Below are 20,639 nucleotides of genomic sequence, written 5' to 3'. Positions count from 1 at the left end.
TGATCTTTAATTGATAAATCCAATGCACACATTCTACTCCTGGACCAATATGCAAAGGTTTCCTAGGGCCAATTCTATAACATCCTGTGCACAATTCTACTATTTTATACTGAATAACTTTCTTTAGAGCATTAGTTTGTGAAGAGTTTATGTTAAGCATTCATCTCTTACACTGTATTGCAAAATCACCATTATAATGCAAAATCTTATTAGAAATCTGAGGTTTGGAATTTAGCTCAGAGGAAGTTCCATTTCTACTTTATAGTTTTTGCCATATTAATAAGAAACCAAACTTTTACAGGACCAATAAACAGTTTGGAAATTTTTTATAAAAGATTTATTTACTTATGCATACAAGAACTGGGGTACAGTCCACAGGTGTGGGGAGTGAGAGGATTTACCAGAGACAGAGTGGGGAGCAGAACAGGCAGACTGACTGAAATACACTGCTGAGGGGAGCAGCGGGCAAGACAGGGGAGGCCTGCTGTGCATGTGGGTAGCTCCCTAGCTGGCCAGGGATTGAACTTGAGCTGCAGAGGCTGCGGATAGCTTCACAGTGCTGTGTTTAATCCCTTGCACCACCAGGGAGGTCCCTTAGAAGTTTTTACTCAACCAAAAATCACCTTATTTAGCTTGTTAGCAAGTCCAGAGTAACTCAGCAGTTTTTACCTTAAACAGTCTGGACTTCAACATTAGGAAAACACAGGAAAATAGAGTTTTCTGCCACAGAACGAACCAAAACATTATCTCAAGGTGGACAAAGGGAGAGTCCAGTTCCCCCACAGCTGGAAGGCAGCAGAGACATACCAATGATCTAAATAGTGGAGAAAAAGGCCTAGGGAGGTGCTTGTTGAGACGAGAGGCAGCTCCACACCAGTCAGTTGTAGTTGGTCCCTTACTTTATTCCCCAGTATTTCACCTTTTGTCTTGTCTGTGGCCAAAGAATTTTAGCTGAAGAAGAGTGTTACAGCTGAGAAGGCCATTTATGGGCCAGATTATTGTGCTGGGGCCAGGCAGTATTCAAAGAAAGACTAGGTACTTTTTTCTTTACAGCCTGGGCCAAATTTGGCTAGTTTTAAAGAATGTGGCTCAAGGCAAGTTCCATGGAATTGAGAGAACATTTCATGATCTCTGCAACAAAAGGAAAGTACCCACAAGAACAGCGCAAAGATGAAGCAGGGTATCCCCACAACTAAAGCAGAGGCCCTCCCTTCTGACTAGGACCAGGCATCGTTGCATCTCTACCTGTCTGTGTCAAGACCCAGCTCTGAGTGACTCACCAATTGTTGAACAGAGGTTCAGGACCTGGGCTCACCCTGCAAAGCAATGAGGACTTGGTACTGGCCACAGAGGGAGAGGCAAGAGGAGGAAAGTAAATCCCCTTCCCCATCCCAGTTATGGTGAACTGGCCAATTTATGGGGATCTTATTCTAGGATGCAGGGGAGAGCAGAATTGGTGAAAAGAAGCACCTGCATAGTCACAGGTGGGCAGAAGGACTGCTGCCCCTGGCCCATGCAGAGGCTGCACTGATATAGTCTTTTGTTTCGGAGGGGCTCATTCCTTTGTGGACTGGCCTATTTGCTGCTGATTTTGGACACAGGTAGACCTGAGATTCCACAATGGATCCAATCTCCACATCTCTACCCTTTGGTCAGAGTGTCTGTGCTCCAGCAGTCTGATGCTTGCTTGGGTCTTAATGCCTTGTGATAAGGCACTGGAGCCTAAGGATCTTGATTTCTATAGCTGGATTAAAGGTCACGTTAATCCCCTCTACCCCAACCTCCTTGTGTGAGTCAGGTTTTAGTCTTGTGATGCCTCCTTTAGGTTTTCTATTCTTTCCTCCATCACCCATTACAGATGAGCCAGGGAATACACAGATCCTCAGAATTGACATCACTAACCCTTGTCAGCTCCTCCTTAGAGAATGGTCAGAGGCACACTGCCTGCCACATCTGGGACACAGAGAAATGCAACAATTTCAGCAGAAGCAAGCAAAACAGAATGAATCTGTTTCTTGCTCCTTGCAGATGCAGTGAAATTTATATTCAGAGAAAGCTGACACCTGTTGCAGGATCTTGCAGCTTGGCCTGGAGGAGCGATCTGGCCCTGGAGGAGGGACTTTATACTAAGATTGTGAATAAGTCCGGTGGCAGGGGAAGGGATTTAGTGAGGGATTTTAGGCCTAGGTTGATCCTCTCTGCACAAGGTGGTCACAGAAGGAAATCCCAGAAGCAGACTTCTTTTTACACACATACTCCAGGTCCTAAAAAAAAAGAACAGAACAGAATTAAAAATCTAGAATCACAGCACCACCTACTGGGGAAAAACTAATGCCAAAAAAGATAAAACCCTGTAATAGAATGGATGAGAAAAGAAAATACTCAGAATCAGCGTGAACAAAGGCATGGGAAGGACAATAGCCAGAACATTTATTTTTATTTATTTATTGATGTAATGTTGGTTTACATTAGTGTATTTTGGGAATATAGGAACTTCCTTCAAGGGTTATTGCCATAGCACACCCATCACCAAAGCTCCTGTGGCTGCCCCCTTAGTCCTCTGTGCTTCCTCCCCTGCTCTTGTTATAGGGCAGTCCCGATATTGAGCGGGTTACCTGGCTGTGGGTCCTCACCCGCTCGCTTAAAAAGGACTTATTAATACTCCACTACAGGCACACACACACGGTTAATAAAAGGTTTATTTACAAGGGAAAAGGAAATAAGGAAAATGTACAACTCAGGGAGAAAATAGGGAAATAAAGTCTTTAATGTGTCCTACCCGATCTGCCGACCTGGAAACCCAAAGGCACTCTCAGACCTGGCCAGACGCTGCTAGCTGGTGGAGAGCCAAAATGGGGGACCCCTCCAAAGCCCACGTGTCTGCCTTATATCAACCTGGCTGCTTAACCCCACCCTCAGGTCCCAGCCACCTTCCCTTTGGTGGTGATGGGATTTGGAGTTCCCAGTGTCTTTGGCTTTGGCCTGGGGTGGGGGTGGAGTCCACAAAGCCTGTATGGAATTAGCTTTGGGACATCCTTTTCCCCCTAACACTCTGACCTCTCCCCCTCCCTCCACCTCTGGATTCCTCAGTTCCATAATCAATTTTCCAGGGTTGATTTTTAAGTTTGACTTTATCATTCCTTTGTTTGGCTTCACTGTATTCCACTTAGGAGTGAGAGTGTCCAGGATTTGTCTTTCTCCTTCTGACTTGTCTTTCTTATCACAATCCCAGCTCCATCCACATTGCTGTGAATGGCATGAGTTTGTCTTTTTTGATTGCTGGGTTATATTCAGTTGTGTATAAGAACCACATCTTGAGTCACTCAGCTGTTTTGGGGAGCATTTAGATTATTTCAACATTTTGGCTATTGTATATAATGCTGCTACTGATGGAGGATAAGAATAGAAAAGTTAGAAAGTATGAAATGGGTTGAGGGATCAACATGGCAGCAAGGAAACGCTGCGAGTAAAACCTCCCCTGCAAAAAAAGTTAATAGGGAGGAAAAGTGGCAGGTCCCTGTGAGAACTGGGACATGGAAGATAAAAGGGAGACTCTGGCAAACTGCCTGAAGAAGAAAGTTGCCATAAAAGAGGACTAGAAAGGAGGGAAAGCTCAGAACCCTGCTACCCTCCCCCACCCACAAAGTCAGCACTCTCCTACCAACAGAGAGGAGGGAAAAAAAATAAAACTAAAACAACCAACAAGAACAAACTACGCATCAAGTGGGACTGTGAGTGGAAAGGAACTATTTCAGCCACTGCACCCTGTGAACTGGAACTGTGGGGAACCCTGCAGGAATCGCTGTGGAGGTGAGCGAGTGACTCCAGGCGCCATTAGAGAAAAACAGACTCCCAAGAAGACCTACAAATATCCCAAGGCCAGCCAGTAAGCTTGTGGGGAAAAGCAGTGCGCTCAATAAGCATACGCTGATCTGATCTCAGCTGCCCAGATCCCAGCGCCTGCAACCTAGGCTTGTGGGGAGACACGCGGGAGCCCTCATTGAGGTGAATGTCCCTCACTGAGTAGTCAGAAACCAGGCACCCAGACACGGGAGCGGGGTGCAAAAGGCGCCATTTCTGTGGACACTGAACTGGGCTACAGCCCACGTCCTGGACCTGAGGGCTTTGGAACTGCGACCCATGGCTCAAAATTTGGGGCATGGGATCCCCACGACTGTGGGGCACAGGCCAGACATAGCACCCCCACGCCGTTGAGGCGCTCCACGCCACTCTCACACTGTTCCCCTGGACCCATGGGGAAAAAACAGTTCTGGAAGGACACTAGGAAAGATCTCTGGCTCCACCTAGCGACCAGAAAAAATCACCAACATTCTATAGTTGGAAACCAGGGGTCCCCAAAACACCCCCAGGCTCTGAGGGAGGGTGGACCATGCAAAGAGGGTTAAGGAGGGAAATAAGGCATGGAGCAAGACCCCATCTTGGAACTGAGGGCCAAGAACAGGATCCAGGGTGTGGGGCATGCCATAGCAGCGGGCATAGCACAGGGTGATAGCCAGCATTTGGGATCTGATAGCCCTGGAACTGAGACCTAGAGTGCAGAATTCAGGGTGCAGGATCCATACAGCTGCAGGCACAGCACTGGGTGAACATGGGACAGACACAACACCCAGCTTGAATAAGAGCCCCTGTGTTGAGGTGCTCCACTCTGCCCTCCCCCATTTCTCAGAAAACCACTGGGAAAAAGCACAGGTCAGCAAGTACACGGGTCTCTGGCGTCACCTTGTGACCAGAACAAAATCACCAACTAGTTGATTCTCTGTTGGAACTGAGTAAATACAGAGGGAAGGAACTGTAAGGGACAGTGCCCAGCAACACAGCATCAACACCCTGGTGGAGTTTTGGCCTACCAGTGCTGGTCTCAGTCTGGTAAACAGTTTCTGACACCCCTAAAGGAGCACTCCAAAGAGATGCCCGCCAACACCAGTGGCACAACATCCCAACACATAGAACTAATTAGAAAACAAACAACAGGGAGAAGAAAAAATATAAATAACCAAGCAACCCTCAGGAGGACACATTATCAAAATGGCCATCCAACCAAAAGCAATCCACAGATTCAATGCTATTCCAATTAAAATTTCAATGTCATTCTTCAAAGAAATGGAAAAAAAATTGATGAAATTCATGAGCCACCAAAAACCCCTAATAGCCAAAACCCTCCTGAAAAAAAAAAAGGAGGGAATAGAGACATCATTCTTCCAGATTTCAAACCATACCACAAAGCCATAATATCAAAACTGCATGGTATTGGAACAAGAGCAGACACACAGATCAATGGAACCAAATAGAAAACCCAGATATAAACCCACAGATTTATGGTCAACTAATCTTTGACAAAGGAACAAAGAATATGCACTGGAGCAAAGAAAGTTTGTTCAACAAATCGTGCTGGGAAAACTGGGTCACTACATGCAAAAGAATGAAACTTGACTATTACCTCATACCATGCACAAAAACCAACTCAAAATGGATTAAAGAACTAGACGTAAGACCTGAAACCATAAACTATGTAGAAGGAAATACAGGCGAAACACTACATGACATGCACCTCAAAGACATCTTTGCAGACACATCACCCAAAGCAGTGATAGTGAAGGCAAAGATAAACACCTGGGACTACATCAAATTAAAGAGCTTCTGCACAGCAAAAGAGACAATAACCAAAACAAAGAGAAACCCCACCGACTGGGAGAAAATTTTCGCACACAACACTAATGATAAAAGACTGATCACAAAAATTTACAAAGAGCTGATGAGATGCAACAATAACAAAGAAAATAGTGCAGTCAAAAAATGGGCAGAAGAGCTAAAAGGAAACTTCTCCAAAGAGGAAATGCAAATGGCCAACAGTCATATGAAAAAATATTCAACATCACTCTCTGAACCCAGCATTTCAAAAAATGACTTCCATATGAACATGGGATTGCAACTTTCCCCTTCCAATTAATGTTTTCATGTTCTTTGGGTAGATACCCAGGAATGGGATTGCTGGCTCATACAGATCTATTTTTAATCTTTTGAGGAAACTCCATAATGTTTTCCATAAGAGCTGACCAGTCTACAATTCTACTAATTATGTAAGAGAGTTCCTTTTTCTCCAAATCCTCAATAGCAATTGTTGTTTCTGCTCTTTTTGACATGGGCCATTGTTACAGGAATGAGGTGGTATTTGTGGTTTTGATTTGCATTTCCCTAATTATAAGTGATGGTGGACATTTTTTTTTCATGTGCCTGTTGGCCATCTGTTTGTTTTCCTTGGAGAAGCATCTATTTAGTTCTTCTGTCCATTTTTTTTTGATTGGGTTATTTGTTTTCTTTTTGTTGATCTGTATGAGTTTTTTTGTAGATCTTTGATATGAGACCTTTGTCAGATGCATAGTTTGCAAATATTTTCTCCCATTCAGTAGGATGTTTTTTCATTTTATTTTAGTCCCCTTCACTGTGCATAAGCTTTTAAGTTTGTTGTATTCCCAATTGTTTATGTTCTCTTTTGCTTTTCTTGCTATTGGGAATGAATTTTCAAAGATATCCCTGAGGTGTATGTTGGAAAGATTTTGCTTATGTTTTCTTCTGTGTATTTCATGGTTATGGGTTCTAGATCCGAGCGTTTATCCATTTTGAGTAGATTTCTGTGTATGGTACGAAACAGTTGTCTAGTTCCATTTTTTGGCAAATGGCTGTCCAGTTTTCCTAGCACCACTTACTGAAGAAGCTTTCCTTGCTCCAATTTATATTCTTGGCTCCTTTGTTGAATATGCACAGTCCATATGGATGTGAGTTTATTTCTGGGGTCTCAAGTCTATTCCAATGGTCTAGACATCAAATTTAGAACAACCATAATGAAGAAAATTAATGAGTTTCATCAAATGCAGTCTAATGTGGAATGAAGCATTAATGAAATATAGACACAGAAAGGAAATATAGGAACAGATGTTTCTCAACAAAGAGAACAATCTATAAAAAAATTCCAGACAGAAACATTGCAAATGAAAAATTCAGTGGATGAAATAAAAATTTCCATAGAAAGCACAACAAGCAGGCTCAATCTTGAAGAAGAAAGAATCAACAAAATTAAAGATAAAATTCTAATAATGATTTAACTGGAAAAGGTAATACAAATAAGGCTTAGGAAAAATGAAGGCATTATATGAGAGCGTTCAGACACCATTAGAAGAGGAAACATAGGGTATGAGGAACACCAGAAGGTGAAAAGAGAGCAAAAGGAACCAAAAACCTATTAAAAGAAATAATAGCTGAGCATTTCACAAATCTAAGGAAGAATAGCCCATCTAGTCCAGCAAACTGATAGAAACAGATTAATAAAGGACCAGAAAGAAAAGATCAGTATTGGTTTAGTCAGACAATGAGTAGTTGATACCAACATAAAAAAAAACCTACTTTAGATATAACAAGTTTGATACAAGCCCCATGGTACAATGAAACAAAAATCTGGAACAGAGATCCTTAGAAGAAAAATGAAAAAATTGAGAAAATCACCGGGATTATGCAAATAAAAAGGCAAAAAGAGATACAACCTATGGAAAAAACAACCAGAAAACAAAAGATAAAAGGGAATTAATTAAACTCACATACTAATAATCCCCCTGAATGTGAACAATCTGAACTCACCAATCAAAATACAGATTGGCAGTTTGGATTAAAAAAAATGGTCCATTACCAGGAAAATGAATAACTATAAGGAAGTGAAAATCAAAATCAACAAAAAACTATGAACCAGAGACACTTTTAGGGGGGAAAGGCGGGAGGGGAGGGATTGGGGTCAGAATGGGGGGGGCTGCAATTGTATGGGGAATATAACAATAAAATTTATTATCTAAAAAAAAAAACAAAAAAAAACTTATGGAAAAAAATATAATTAGTTCAGAAGAGTCAAGTTAAAATTTTGGAATCACATGGATTTAAATCAGAAAAACTGAAATTTCCTTCATCAGTGTTTATAGACATCTCTGTATCTCTTTTCATTTATCTAAGACACCATTTCAAACAATGTAAGACATCAACAAATGTTTTTATTTGACTTGAACTGCTTTTGTTCTATATTACTCCTTCATGTTAATGATTTGTTTCTGATAAAGTCTACTGTAGTTCAAAAAAAAAAATGGTCCATTTACATTATGCGTATAGGAGTCTCACACCAGATCCAACAACAAATGGACTTAAAATGAAAGCTTAGAGCAAGGTATTTCAAGCCAATAACACAGAAAAAAGCAGGAACAGCTATTCTCATATCTGGTAAATAAGACTTTCAGTCAAAAAAGGTAGTGACAAAGATGGCCACTATATAATGATTAAGGTGACAATTACTTAAAAAGATATAACTGTCAATAATATTTATGCACTCAACATAGGGACACCTAAATGCATAAAACAACTATTAACAGACCTATAGCATGATATTTGACAGCAACATTATAATTGTAGGGGATCTCAACACACATTAATGGATAGATCTTCCAGATAGAAGATAAACAAGCAAATAATAACCTTAAGAAGATTCCTCAGATGGGCCTAATATACATATACAGAACTTTTCATGCCAAATAAATACATTTTCTTAAGTGCACAAAGAACATTATCAAGGACAGATCCTTTTCTGGGACACCAAAAAAAGCCCCATTAATATAGGAAGACTAACATCAAACCAAGAGTCTTTTCTGACCACAATATTATGAAGGTAGAAATCAACCACAAAAGAATCTTGGAAAAAACCCAAATATACAAAGATTAAATAAAATGCTTTTGGATAACTCTTGAGTCAAAGAAGAAATCAAATAAAAAGTCAAAAAGTTGTCTGGAAACCAGCAAAAATTAAAGGAAGAGCTACCAGATTTATGGGAGGCAGCAAAAAACCAAACAAAACAAAACAAAAACAAACAAACAAACAAACAAAAAACCCCTGGTATTAACAAGGATGTTCATAGCCATATTAGGTACACATCAATAAACAGGAAAAGTCTCAAACAATCTAACCTCACATTTGAAAGAATTAGAAAAAGAAGAACACATAAAAGCAAAAGTCAAAGAAGGAAGGAAATAAAACAGTGTAAAATAAATGAAATGAAAGCCAAAATGATGATACAAAAGACCAATGAAACCAATTGCTATTTATTTAAAAGGACAAACAATATTGATAAAACCCAAACTCAACTCACAACAAAAATAAAAAGAAAACCCTAAGGAAAAGAATCAGATATTAAACAGACACAGCTACAATAGATACTGCAGAAATACAAAGGTTCATAAATTATTAAGAACATTTATGTGGAAACAAATTGGACAACCTAGAAGAAATATACATATTTGTAGAATAAGGAGATTTGGATCATTCTCTCTCCTAAGCACAACTAAATAGTAAATAAAACTAGTATAAAATGAGCTCAACTAAAAAAGTTTATACTAGTTATAAAACTAGCATAAAATGAGGTCAAAGGAAGATCTAGAGATTTGTCAACAGAGACACAGAATTTTCCTGAAGGTTTCATGCTGAGGTTGGTGACTTGCTATGAGGAAGATGAATGAAAAAGCCAAGGAAGTTGCAGCCATGGTGGCAGAACAAGTTGAATACTGGGCATCCAACCTGCTGGGTGCAGTAAATATTATTAGAGGAACTGTACAGAAAGGAGTGGTGCAGACAGGAGAATGAGAGACAGTGAGTGCAATTGCTGGAAGTTTGATGGCCACAGATTGGTCATGGGGAGACCAACAGTCTACAGAAAAGGTAAGGGAATCTCCCTTCCCTTCTGTTGGAAAGATCAGACAAAGGGAAAATTGGTGGCAACAAAGTGCAGGTGTGAGCTGACCAGGCTCCCAGAGAGTTGGGTAGTGGCATAGTGGGTGTAAGAGTCCCTCCCCACTCTTACTGCAAAAGATCCAAATGGGTAATTTGTGGCAACTCTCAGTCTGGGCCCCATGCAATGGCAAAGCAAATTATACAGCATGTGCTAGGTGGCCACTGTCAGACAGGGTAAGGCTACCTGTGTCCGGGGGCTCACACTCTGTGTGTCTTGCCTAGTACCTATTGCCAAGTGACTCCAATTTGGTGAAACATACCCCACACTACAAATAGGAGCAGTAAGGAAGAGGGGCAAGAACTTAAGTTCCCTGTACCACCAAAAAGAGTTTATTTTGGAAAGAAGAGAGGAGGCAGGAGTGCTCTATTGGACTGGTGTCTCCTCATCAGGAGAACAAGTTTTTGAGCCACAACTTTCCTACACTTTCCTACCTGCTGTCATATAAACAAAGAAGTGAAACAAACAAACTAAATTAAACCGACAGGGTCCCAAACCCAAAAAGTAACTAAGGTAACACACTTTCTTTAGAAGGAAGGAACATCTAAAAACAAGATAGAAAAACAGCAAAAGAATAGAAGTTCAGAGACATATATTGATATAAAAGACACAGAAATAGAGGACCTATATAAATAGGAATTCAGAATAACAATTTTAAAAATGATAAATGAGGTAAAGGAAGGGCAGTCAAAAGCTGAAAGAATCTTAGAGAAGAGATCCAGTAACAAAAAGATTTATTCACTAAAGAGGTGGAAGATTTTAAAAGGACACAAAAAGATATGCTGAGTGAAATGAGGATGGATATGGAAAGGGTTTTAAATAGAATTAAGCTAGTAGGAGACAATTTCAGAAACAGAAGACACAAATGTACAAATCACCCAGTTGGAAGAAGACAGAAAAAGATCTTGGAAATATGAAGAATTTCTATGTGAAATATGAGACTCAACTATAAGAAGAAACAAAAGGATAATGGATATTTCTGAAGATAAGTAGAGAGAGAAGGGAAGAGAGACGCTATTTGAACAAATAATAACTGAGACCTTCATGAACCTAAGGCAAGGAATAAACATGGGTTCCTGGAAGCAAAAAGGACACCCAAATTCCTACATGCAAAATGATCCTCACCAAGGATATCACTGTTGTTATAAAAGTCAAAGATCAATAAAAATATGGAAGACTGCTAGAGGAAAAAAATGTCATTAACTTACCTATGATTGGTCTCTCATCAGATTTCTCTACAGTTACCTTCCAGACCAGAAAAGAGTGGAATCAATTACTCATCAATGCTAAAAGACAAAACCTGCCACCCAAGAATAGACTATCCTTGCAAAAATTATCATTCAATTATGAATGTGAAATAAAGCCTTCCCCAGTCAAATGAAAACTAATGTAGCTTACCACCAATAGGTCTGACTTACAAGAATTCTTGAAGAGTTGTTTTGCAGGAAAAGAACAAAAATATTCAAAACCTTGAGCAAAAAGACAATGGGAATATGAAATCAGAAGAATAATTAGAAACAACAACAAAACACTAAAGGGGAAGAAGAAAATGTTGATTAAGTCATGAGTCAACACTAGCTCATAAAGGAATTTGTTTACACATGAGAAGTATTACATAACCCCAATATTAACTATGGCAAAAATCTAGAATACAGACATATAGAAGATATGAAGAAACTGGGAAGATATGAAGAAACAGGGAGTCATCTAAATGTAATAGAGAGAAGCAAATGGAAAATGAGACAAAAGAAAGAGAAAACAATTTTAAAAAGAATAACAGTAAATAAACCTCATATATCAATAATATCCTTAAAAATAAATGGTCTGAACTCACTAGTTAAAAGACAGTCTGACAAGTTGGGTCAAAAGTATCAGGCTTCTATAGTTTGCTTACAAGAAATCAATTTAAAACCTAAAGACAAACACAAACTTAGAGTGAAAGGCCATCAGCAGCTCAGAAGCAGTCACATGCCCCAGTATGAGATGAGCAGGGGCTAACAATTTACCACAGTCTCCAGCCAATCTTGGGAAGTGCAACCACCAAGTGCTTAGCCACTCTTTACTGCTGACTCCCAGCCACCATAGGGAAGTGTACCCAATCCGTGGCTCAGCCACCAGCACCTTGGAAGCAGACACATACCCTAGTCTAGGCTGTATAGGCTACCTCCAAAATCAATGACACTCATCCACCCTCTGGGAAGCACCCTAAACCCTGGGATGAACAGCTAGCACCTCATAAGCCAGCTTAGGTCCTCCATGCCACAAAGGTCCCTGCCTTACAGCAGCTACCACCCTCTGCCTTCTGGTGAGTGCTCCAGTCCACAGTGGGAATAGTTGAGACACACCTAGCAGAGGCAAAACCTATAGCAGGAAGGTACTACAAAAAAATAAGGAGGCAAATAACACAATGAACAGCCACAGAGGAATGAAGGGAAATCTAACACTATATATAGAGCATATATCTCCAGAAGTCAACCACGAAGACATGGGAGATCTGATTCTCCTATCAGATGCAGAATTCAAGCTTGCCATCAAGGAAATATGAAGAACTCAGAGAAGAATTCAGAGAAGACACAGAAAAATAGATAAAGGTTTTACAAGAAAATTCAGAAAAAATTAATGTCTTGAGAAACAAAATCAATGAACAAAAGATAAAAATGATACTCTATAGAAGGAAATAAAGAAATTGAAAAAGATCAAAAGAGATGAACAATGCTGTAGAAAGCTATAGAAGTAAAATAAACCAAATGGAAGAGTGAATCAGTGAGTTTGAAAATATGGATTTACAAAGAAGCAAGAAGAAAAAAGAAACAAAGTAAAAAAAAAATAAGACAACACTTCATGAATTATCTGACATGGTGAGGAAAGGCAAAATAAGAATAATGGATATCACAGAAGGGGGATATTTCTATTAAAAACACGGAATATATTCAAGGAAAAAATAGAAGAAAACTTTCCAAACCTAGAAAAGGAAATAAATACACAAATCAAGGAAGCAAAAAGAACATTGGGGTAACTAAAAAAATGAGACCAACACCAAGACATATAGTAGTGAAACTCCCAAGAGATCACATCAAAGAAAGAATATTGAAGTTGGTGAGAGATTGTATTTGCTTCAGCAGCACATATACTAAAATTGAAGTTGGTGAGAGAAAGAAGCAGATAACCTACAAAGGAACATGGATCAAGCTAACATCAGACTTCTCAGAAGAAATATTGTGGGTGAGAAAGAGAATGGAAAGATGTGATCAAAAAACTCAGATTAAAAACTTCCAACCAAGAATAGTGTATCCTACAAGGCTCTCCTTTAGATATGAGGAAGAAATAAATGCCTCTCAGACAAAGAAAAACTGAAGGAGTTTGCAAAAACTAACCCCTTCTTCATGAAATATTGAAAATAACTCTAGTACCTAAGCCAAATAGAGAAACACTCAGAAAGAAGTGAAAAAACAAATAGATATAACCACAAAGTAGCAGCAACAGACTGTCATTTATCAATAATCACTCTAAAAAAAAAACCCTCAATAATCTCTCTAAGCATAAATGCACTGAACTCACTGATTAAAAGACACAGAGTATCAAGTTGGATCAGAAAACAGAATCTAACCTGCTGTGTCCACGAGACACAACTGAGCACCAAATATATACATAGGGTAAAGGTAAAGAGTTAGAAAAGATATGACTGAGCACCAAATGTATACATTGGGTAAAGGTAAAGGGTTAGAAAACAATCCTACAAGCAACTGTGACCAAAAGGAAGTCAGGGACAGTCATATTTATGTCAGACAAAATACATTTCAAGTTAAAAAAGGTAACAAGAGACAGGGATGAACATTACATAATGATTAAAAGAACAATATATCAGGACGACATAACAATCATCAACAGATACTCATCAAATGAAGGAGTACCAAAATACATTAGGCAACTACTCTCAACTCAAAAAAAGAACATTGGAAAACAGACATTTGTATGTCTCTGTTCTGACAAGGGATTAATTTCCAAAATATACAAAGAACTCATATGACTCAAATACAAAAAACCAGGCACCCCAATAAAAAATGGGGACAGGACCTAAATAGATTTTTCTCCAAAGAATATATACACATGACCAACAGGTATATGAAAAAATGCTCAGCATCAGTTATTATAAAGGAAAGATGAATTAAAACCACAACAATATATCACCTCACCCCTATGAGAATAGCCTGTATCAAAAACAGAGAACCAACAAAGGGTTAGAAAAAGATATGACAAAGATGTGGAGAAGGAACACTTGCTTACTTTTGGTGATGACATAATTTTGTGCAGACTTTGTGGGAAACAGTATGGAGATTCCTTCAAAAACTAAAAATGGAAATAGCTTACAGTCTGGCAATGGCACCTGTACGTATTTATCTGAAGAATATTGATAACTAATACTAATACTATACTAAAACACTAATAAAAATATTTATTCACTCCTGTGTTCATAGTAGAGTCACTCATAACACTCAAGACATGGAATAAATGTCCAATCATTGACGGCTGGATAAAGAAATTGTGACATAACTCAATGGAATACTACTGAGCATTAAAATGATGAAATTATGATCTTTGCAACAATATGGATGGAACTCGAAGTAATTATGCTAGATTAAATAAGTTAAAACAAGGAAGACAATTACTGGATGGTCTCTCTCAACATAAATAATGAAAGGAAACAAATTGGCAAATGCAACAAGAAGACTTTTAGAGTAGGTGAAAACAAGGTAGTTACCGGAGGTGCAGGGGCAGAAGGTGAAGAGCAAGGTGTGGATATGTGAATCCCTTCAACAGGGGAGCTGGAGCTTTGGTGAGGGAGTGCAGAATTTGCACATGTCCAGGTGTAAAGGTGTACTACTAAAATCACAGTTTTTGAATGGTAAATCAATAAAATTCGATTACAAAAGTGCCAAAGTTGTTCTCTGCCGTAAGTCAATACTCAGGAGTTCCACAAGACCTAGTCACGTAGGTCATTCATTCTTAGATTTGGAAAAGTGATAAAGACTGGAATAAGGTACAGGGAAGTTAGACTCTAAAAGTTGAGCAAGTACACAGAGAAGTAGCAGTAAAAATGTAATTTACTTGATTTCTAATTTGGTCTCTGGAGAACAGAGATTCATCGGGAAAATTTTTCTTTCGTCCAGACAACTGTCCCACAAGGAAACAAGGTACACAGGTGAGAGTCACAATGGAAACAGCACCTAATGAGCAAGCAAAGGAAGGTGTAAATATGCTGTAATTTCATACACATGAAACCTTGAGCTGGAGAGGGCAGGTTGCTGACTTTGAATTCCTGAGTCTTTCCTGGGACCAATGCTTCACTCTTTCCTGCTGTTCTTTATGAGAACAGACCTTCAATTTCCATCATAAACCATCCAGAGAATTTTGGACTCTACCTGGTGATTATTCTCAGACCTCCATCCAGTCAAGTCTGAGAAACCAGTAGGTACTTGAGGAAATGTTGAGGTTATGAGTGTGGAGAACTTTCTCTGAGGTTATCCAAGCCTAAGCATCCAAAATCCATACTGAGAATTTGCTGTGTCTGTTTACCAGCTTGTGCATGTAATTTATAATTTATGTATGTAATATATTAAAAAGTTAGTTGTCTGATGGACCCTGCAATAAAAGAAGCATTGCTCCAATTAAGTGATGGGAATGGAAGTCCAGTTGAATGAGACTGAGGAATGAGTGATAGACATACAGTGTTCCTAGTAAAAGTAGAGCATAGCCAAGAATTTTTGCAGTTAAGGAAGGGAAAAGAGCATTAGACATGGAGGTGTATGCACAGAACTGAAGGCACATTAAAAAAAATTAAGATGAGGTGTCTTTTAGCGTGTTCTATATTTATTAGAAAGAGCCCAACAAAGGAGGTGCGTATTACTTTGTATCAGCAATGCTTTTTTGTTTTTTGAAAGATTTATTTATTTATGCATACAAGAACTGGGGTACAGGCCGGAGGTGGGGGGGTGAGAAGATTCATCAGAGACAGAATGGGGAGCAGAACAGGCAGACTGATTGAAATACACTGCGGAGGGGAGCAGTGTGTGAGATAGGAGAAGTTTGCTGCATCATGTGAGTAGCTCCCTGGCCAGAGATCGAACTTGTGCTGCACAGGCTGTGGAGAGTTTCACAGTGCTGTGCTTAACCTCTTGCGCCACCATGGAGGCCCTGTATCAGCAATTCTTGAGACATACGTTTCACAATATCATTTCTGACAATGGTATTTAGATGAGAAAGGTGTAATGAACGCAAAATTAGGTGTGCTAGAGAGTGCTACCTCAATTTTTTCATTATCGAGAGGTGGGGAAGGAATGCAGACTTTTGAGAGGTAGAAGGAAAAAAATCACCTCACCTCATCACCAATGATAACCATTCATTTACTAACAGGGAGGAGATAACCTAAGCTTCATACAGACCTTGTCTAAATATGTCAATGACTTTAGAAGAGTAGATAGCACTATTCCCACTATTTGCATGAGGATATTAACATTTGCAATGAATTGGTTGGTTGTCTGTGTTAAAATATGTGGTAGAGTCAGATTCAAAACTCCTTTTTTTGATTCCAAAATGTTTGCATTTTATATCATCTTTTACTATTTCATCTTTCAAAAATCCCTTCTATTTTTGGATGTTGTATATTTTCTATTGTAAATTGTGGGTTTAATAACTTTGCATAGGATATTCAACTAGCCAGATGTTTTGACACATAAACACATCCACTCCTTTCTCTTGAGGATAAATTGTTTTCTGCTGGTTTATTAGTCATTCTGGTCATCAAGGGGATATTACTGGGTTTGGAAGGCTGCCAGGCCAGAACTTTCTCCTCATCACAGTCTCTCAGGAATCACCTGAGCTTATTAGATCATCTTTCCCCAGTGTCCATTTATTTCCTATTTTTTAAATGCTGCTTATGATTCTTTAATTACAGAACACAAAATAATTTACATGATTATAGGAGGTTCCAACTTGAATTTGGAGACAATTTCCAAATCCTTTAGGGTAAACTGATGTTGACATCTCTCTCTCTATCTCTCTCACACACTGTGTGCTTTGAGAGGCATGCACAGATCAAGGGGCACAGGTTCCCAGCCCATATTCCCCAAATTGTGACCCTTCAAATACAGTTGCCAGAATGTTAATGAACAGATGGGAATGAGATGGCAATCATTGCTACTTACAGAATCCTACAAAAGTTAATAAAGTGCAAGGAACAGCATGAGAACAAAGGACTCCCTGTATCTAGACGTTTCAGCAGCAACAGGGAGTTCATCTCTTTCCTCAACATTCTCTGATATTGGCTCTCTCATCATTTGCCTTCTTGCTCATCCCCCTCTCAGCCTTCATTCCCTTTTAACTTTGATAACATGAAACAAGCCAGGTCCTGGGGCCACATTCCTCCACAGGGCACATGTTCCTCAGATATCCTCCAGTCTTCTGTTCCATCTCCTTGAGGGCTTGTTCAACTGACCCCTTGCTTGGTCTTCTGAAACTCCAGTCAAAAAACAAGACCCTAATCCACTGCCTTTTAGACCTATTTTTTTTTCCAGAGCACTTGACACCCCCTGACACAGTTATATGAATATTTATTTGCTTAGACTTCCTCTCTATCTTTGAATCATAAAGACTCTTGTTTCTCTCTGATTTGAAAATGGTCAAATGTATGAAAACAATTTCTCATTAAAACTGTCTAATGCATTGACCTCTTGGGGAAAAGGCTGAGGGTGGGACAGGAATTCCAAAGCAAAGAGGCCACAGGAGATGCTTAAAGGGAATCAGATCCATACATGTATTTTACTTCACCATCCAATATAAACTAACATTTCAGTATGTTAGTAATGATGTGCATAGTGTTACCATTATTCACATTTCTTTTTTTATTCCTAGTCATAACCACTACCGCATGACACCAGACAATTATACACAGGTTACAGAATTTCTTCTTCTGGGGCTATCAAAGGAACAAGCACTACAGCCTCTCATATTTAGACTTTTCCTCTCCATGTACCTGATCACTGTATGTGGAAACCTGCTCATCATCCTGGCCACCATCTCAGACTCCCACCTCCACACACCCATGTACTTCTTCCTCGCCAACCTGTCCTTTGTAGACATCTGCTTCACCTCCACCACCATCCCCAAGATGCTGCTGAACATCCAGACACATAGCAAAGCCATCACCTATGAAGGCTGCATTACCCAGATGTATTTTTTCCTACTCTTTGGAGTGTTGGACGACTTTATTTTGAGTGCAATGGCCTATGACCGATTTGTGGCCATCTGTCATCCCCTGCACTACACAGTCATCATGAACCCCCGGCTCTGTGGGTTGGTGATTCTGGTTTCCTGGATCCTGAGTGCTCTGTATTCCTTGCTCCAAAGTTTAATGGTATTGAGACTATCCTTCTGTAGAAACTTGGAAATCCCTCACTTTTTCTGTGAACTCAATCAGATGGTCCATCTTGCCTGTTCGGACAACTTTCTTAATGACGTAGTGTTGTATTTTGCAACTGGGATACTGGCTGGTTGTCCCCTTGCGGGAATCCTTTACTCCTACTCAAAGATTGTTTCCTCCATATGCAGAATCTCATCAGCTCAGGGGAAGTATAAAGCTTTTTCGACCTGTGTGTCTCACCTAACAGTTGTCTCTTTATTTTATTTTACAATTCTAGGAGTGTACCTTAGTTCAGCTACTACACACAACTCATATTCTAGTGCAACAGCCTCAGTGATGTACACTGTGGTCACACCCATGCTGAACCCCTTCATCTACAGTCTGAGGAACAAAGATATAAAGAAGGCCCTGAAAAGATTCATTTGGGTGGAAGTTATGAAAGGGCCATTTGTCTTGGGATTGAGGAAGGGTCCTTGATTGGAGTGTTAATGTCTTAGAACCAGAATTTGGAAGTAGAATATGCTGCTTCTATTTATCTACTGGTATTTCCATTTTTTTGAATTACAATTTTTTAAGTTATTCACTTTATCATGCTTTCTGCTCTGATAAGCAGATGATTTTCCTTTTGCCCTTTCCTATTTTTTTTCCCCTCCTTTGATCAGAATATTTGAAATTTCCATTTCTTTACAGGGCAACGTGGATTTCTTGAGAATACTTTCTACTCTCACAAAATATATCATCTCAAAATTTTCCTTTGTGTTACTAAAAGTATAGTCATAAGCTATATCACACACACGGAATAAGCTACACTGGCCAGGTAAGGCCATTATATGATTCCTGGCTCAGCAACACCTGAAGCCATAGATTTCATTATTTTATTTACATTTCCACTTTAACTGCTCTTCTAGAGAATGCACACTTTAGCATGTTACTGAGTTTATTGGTCTCTTGCTTTTATTTCCTATTCAACTCTGTATCCACAATGCCTGTCATATCTCTGATAAAATTGTTTATCAAAATTTTCTGTCAATGGAATCTACATGGCAAAGCTAATTTGATAGATTGATCTAATATATTCTAAGTCAGAATTGACTTTAAATGACTTTAAATTTTATTACTATGCAAAGTATTTCTCTTTCTTAAAGTATAGGAGATTGGTTTTCATAGATTAGTGTCTTCATTCATTGAGGTGAAGTATTGGTTGGTATAATATGTTTTATGACTGAATTACTTCCTGCATCTCCTTGAAGATTTCTGGTGTTAATTTCAAATATGAAGTTAGCATTTACTTATGTTGGTTTTGACATATTATCTCCCCTTTGTTCTAAGAACAAATAGGATGTTGAGTGATCAATATCAATATTATCTGTAATATGTTGCCTGTTCATGGGGCTCTTCAATATTTCATGATGAAAGGATGAATCACAGGGGGCTTTCATGCAATTTACATTAACAAATTGTTTCTGTACAATCATGAAAGTGCCACCAATCTCTCCTCATTTCCTGGAACAGAACTGTGGAAGGGTCACTGGCTAATACAGCTTTTAGAAATAAGCTTGAATATCGGAATGATCATGAATGCTGTCGCAAATATCAGAATGTATCTCCCCAAATCTCACAACAAATTATTGTAATTGCCCTCAATTTTTTTTTGCATTGATTATTTTATCAGTTACTTATTGCTGCATAGCAAGATGTCCTAAAGCAAACGGTTTATTTCTCAATAGGGTTATATATATGGGAAGCTGTTTTGCTCTATACTCAGATAGATACTCCTGAGACCTTGGTCACCTAGAGTCACTATATTGTGTTTTTCTGTGAGGTATGTTTGTTTGTATGTTTATATGTGTTGGTAAATCTTCTAGGTTAGAAATAAATGAATTTATCAAATGTGAATTGCCTTAGCTTAATTCTACCTCTTTTATTGCATATACGACACTTTGCTTTCTACTGAATTAGAAGATTTTTCTCCTTTCCCATTAAAGTTTGACTCAACCACCTGTGCTCCAGATCCTGTCTTGCATCATAAATCATTAGACTTTCTCCTTTTTGATAAATTACTGGTGTGTAATATTATGAAATAAACTGCACATATGGAAAAAGAGTGAGCAAACCCTAGAAATCTGACTGTACAGCTGAGGCTGCCAAAGAGCAGGGTGGGGAGAGAACAAAGCAGAGAGGGAGCACAACGGGCTACAGTGGAGGACTTCGGGCACCTTGGGAGTGGGTGTGATGTGGTAAGAACACCTGAAGAGGGAGATTCTATACCTCTAAATCATATGCAACTTTGTAAACCAAAGTTATCTCAATAAAAAAAGAAAAAGAAAAAAAGAAGTCCAATTTCTGCAATGAGGGCATTCATAAGAGTGTAACTCATAGAATGGACTTGTATA

At 39.0% G+C, this 20,639-nt stretch overlaps 1 pseudogene across 1 annotated transcript; it reads left to right on the top strand.

The window, feature by feature from the left end:
• The first annotated feature begins 17,754 nt into the window (after positions 1 to 17,754).
• Positions 17,755 to 18,743, top strand: LOC311181488 (olfactory receptor 7A17-like; annotated as a pseudogene). Its single transcript has one exon. The product of its transcript is annotated as an olfactory receptor 7A17-like (transcript).
• The last annotated feature ends 1,896 nt before the right edge of the window (positions 18,744 to 20,639 follow it).

This window comes from Talpa europaea (genome assembly GCF_964194135.1).
Source record: "Talpa europaea genome assembly, chromosome: 12".
Lineage (NCBI taxonomy): Eukaryota > Metazoa > Chordata > Mammalia > Eulipotyphla > Talpidae > Talpa > Talpa europaea.
The sequence above is the reverse complement of the archived record's forward strand: the minus strand, read 5'-3'. Positions and strand labels throughout refer to the sequence as shown.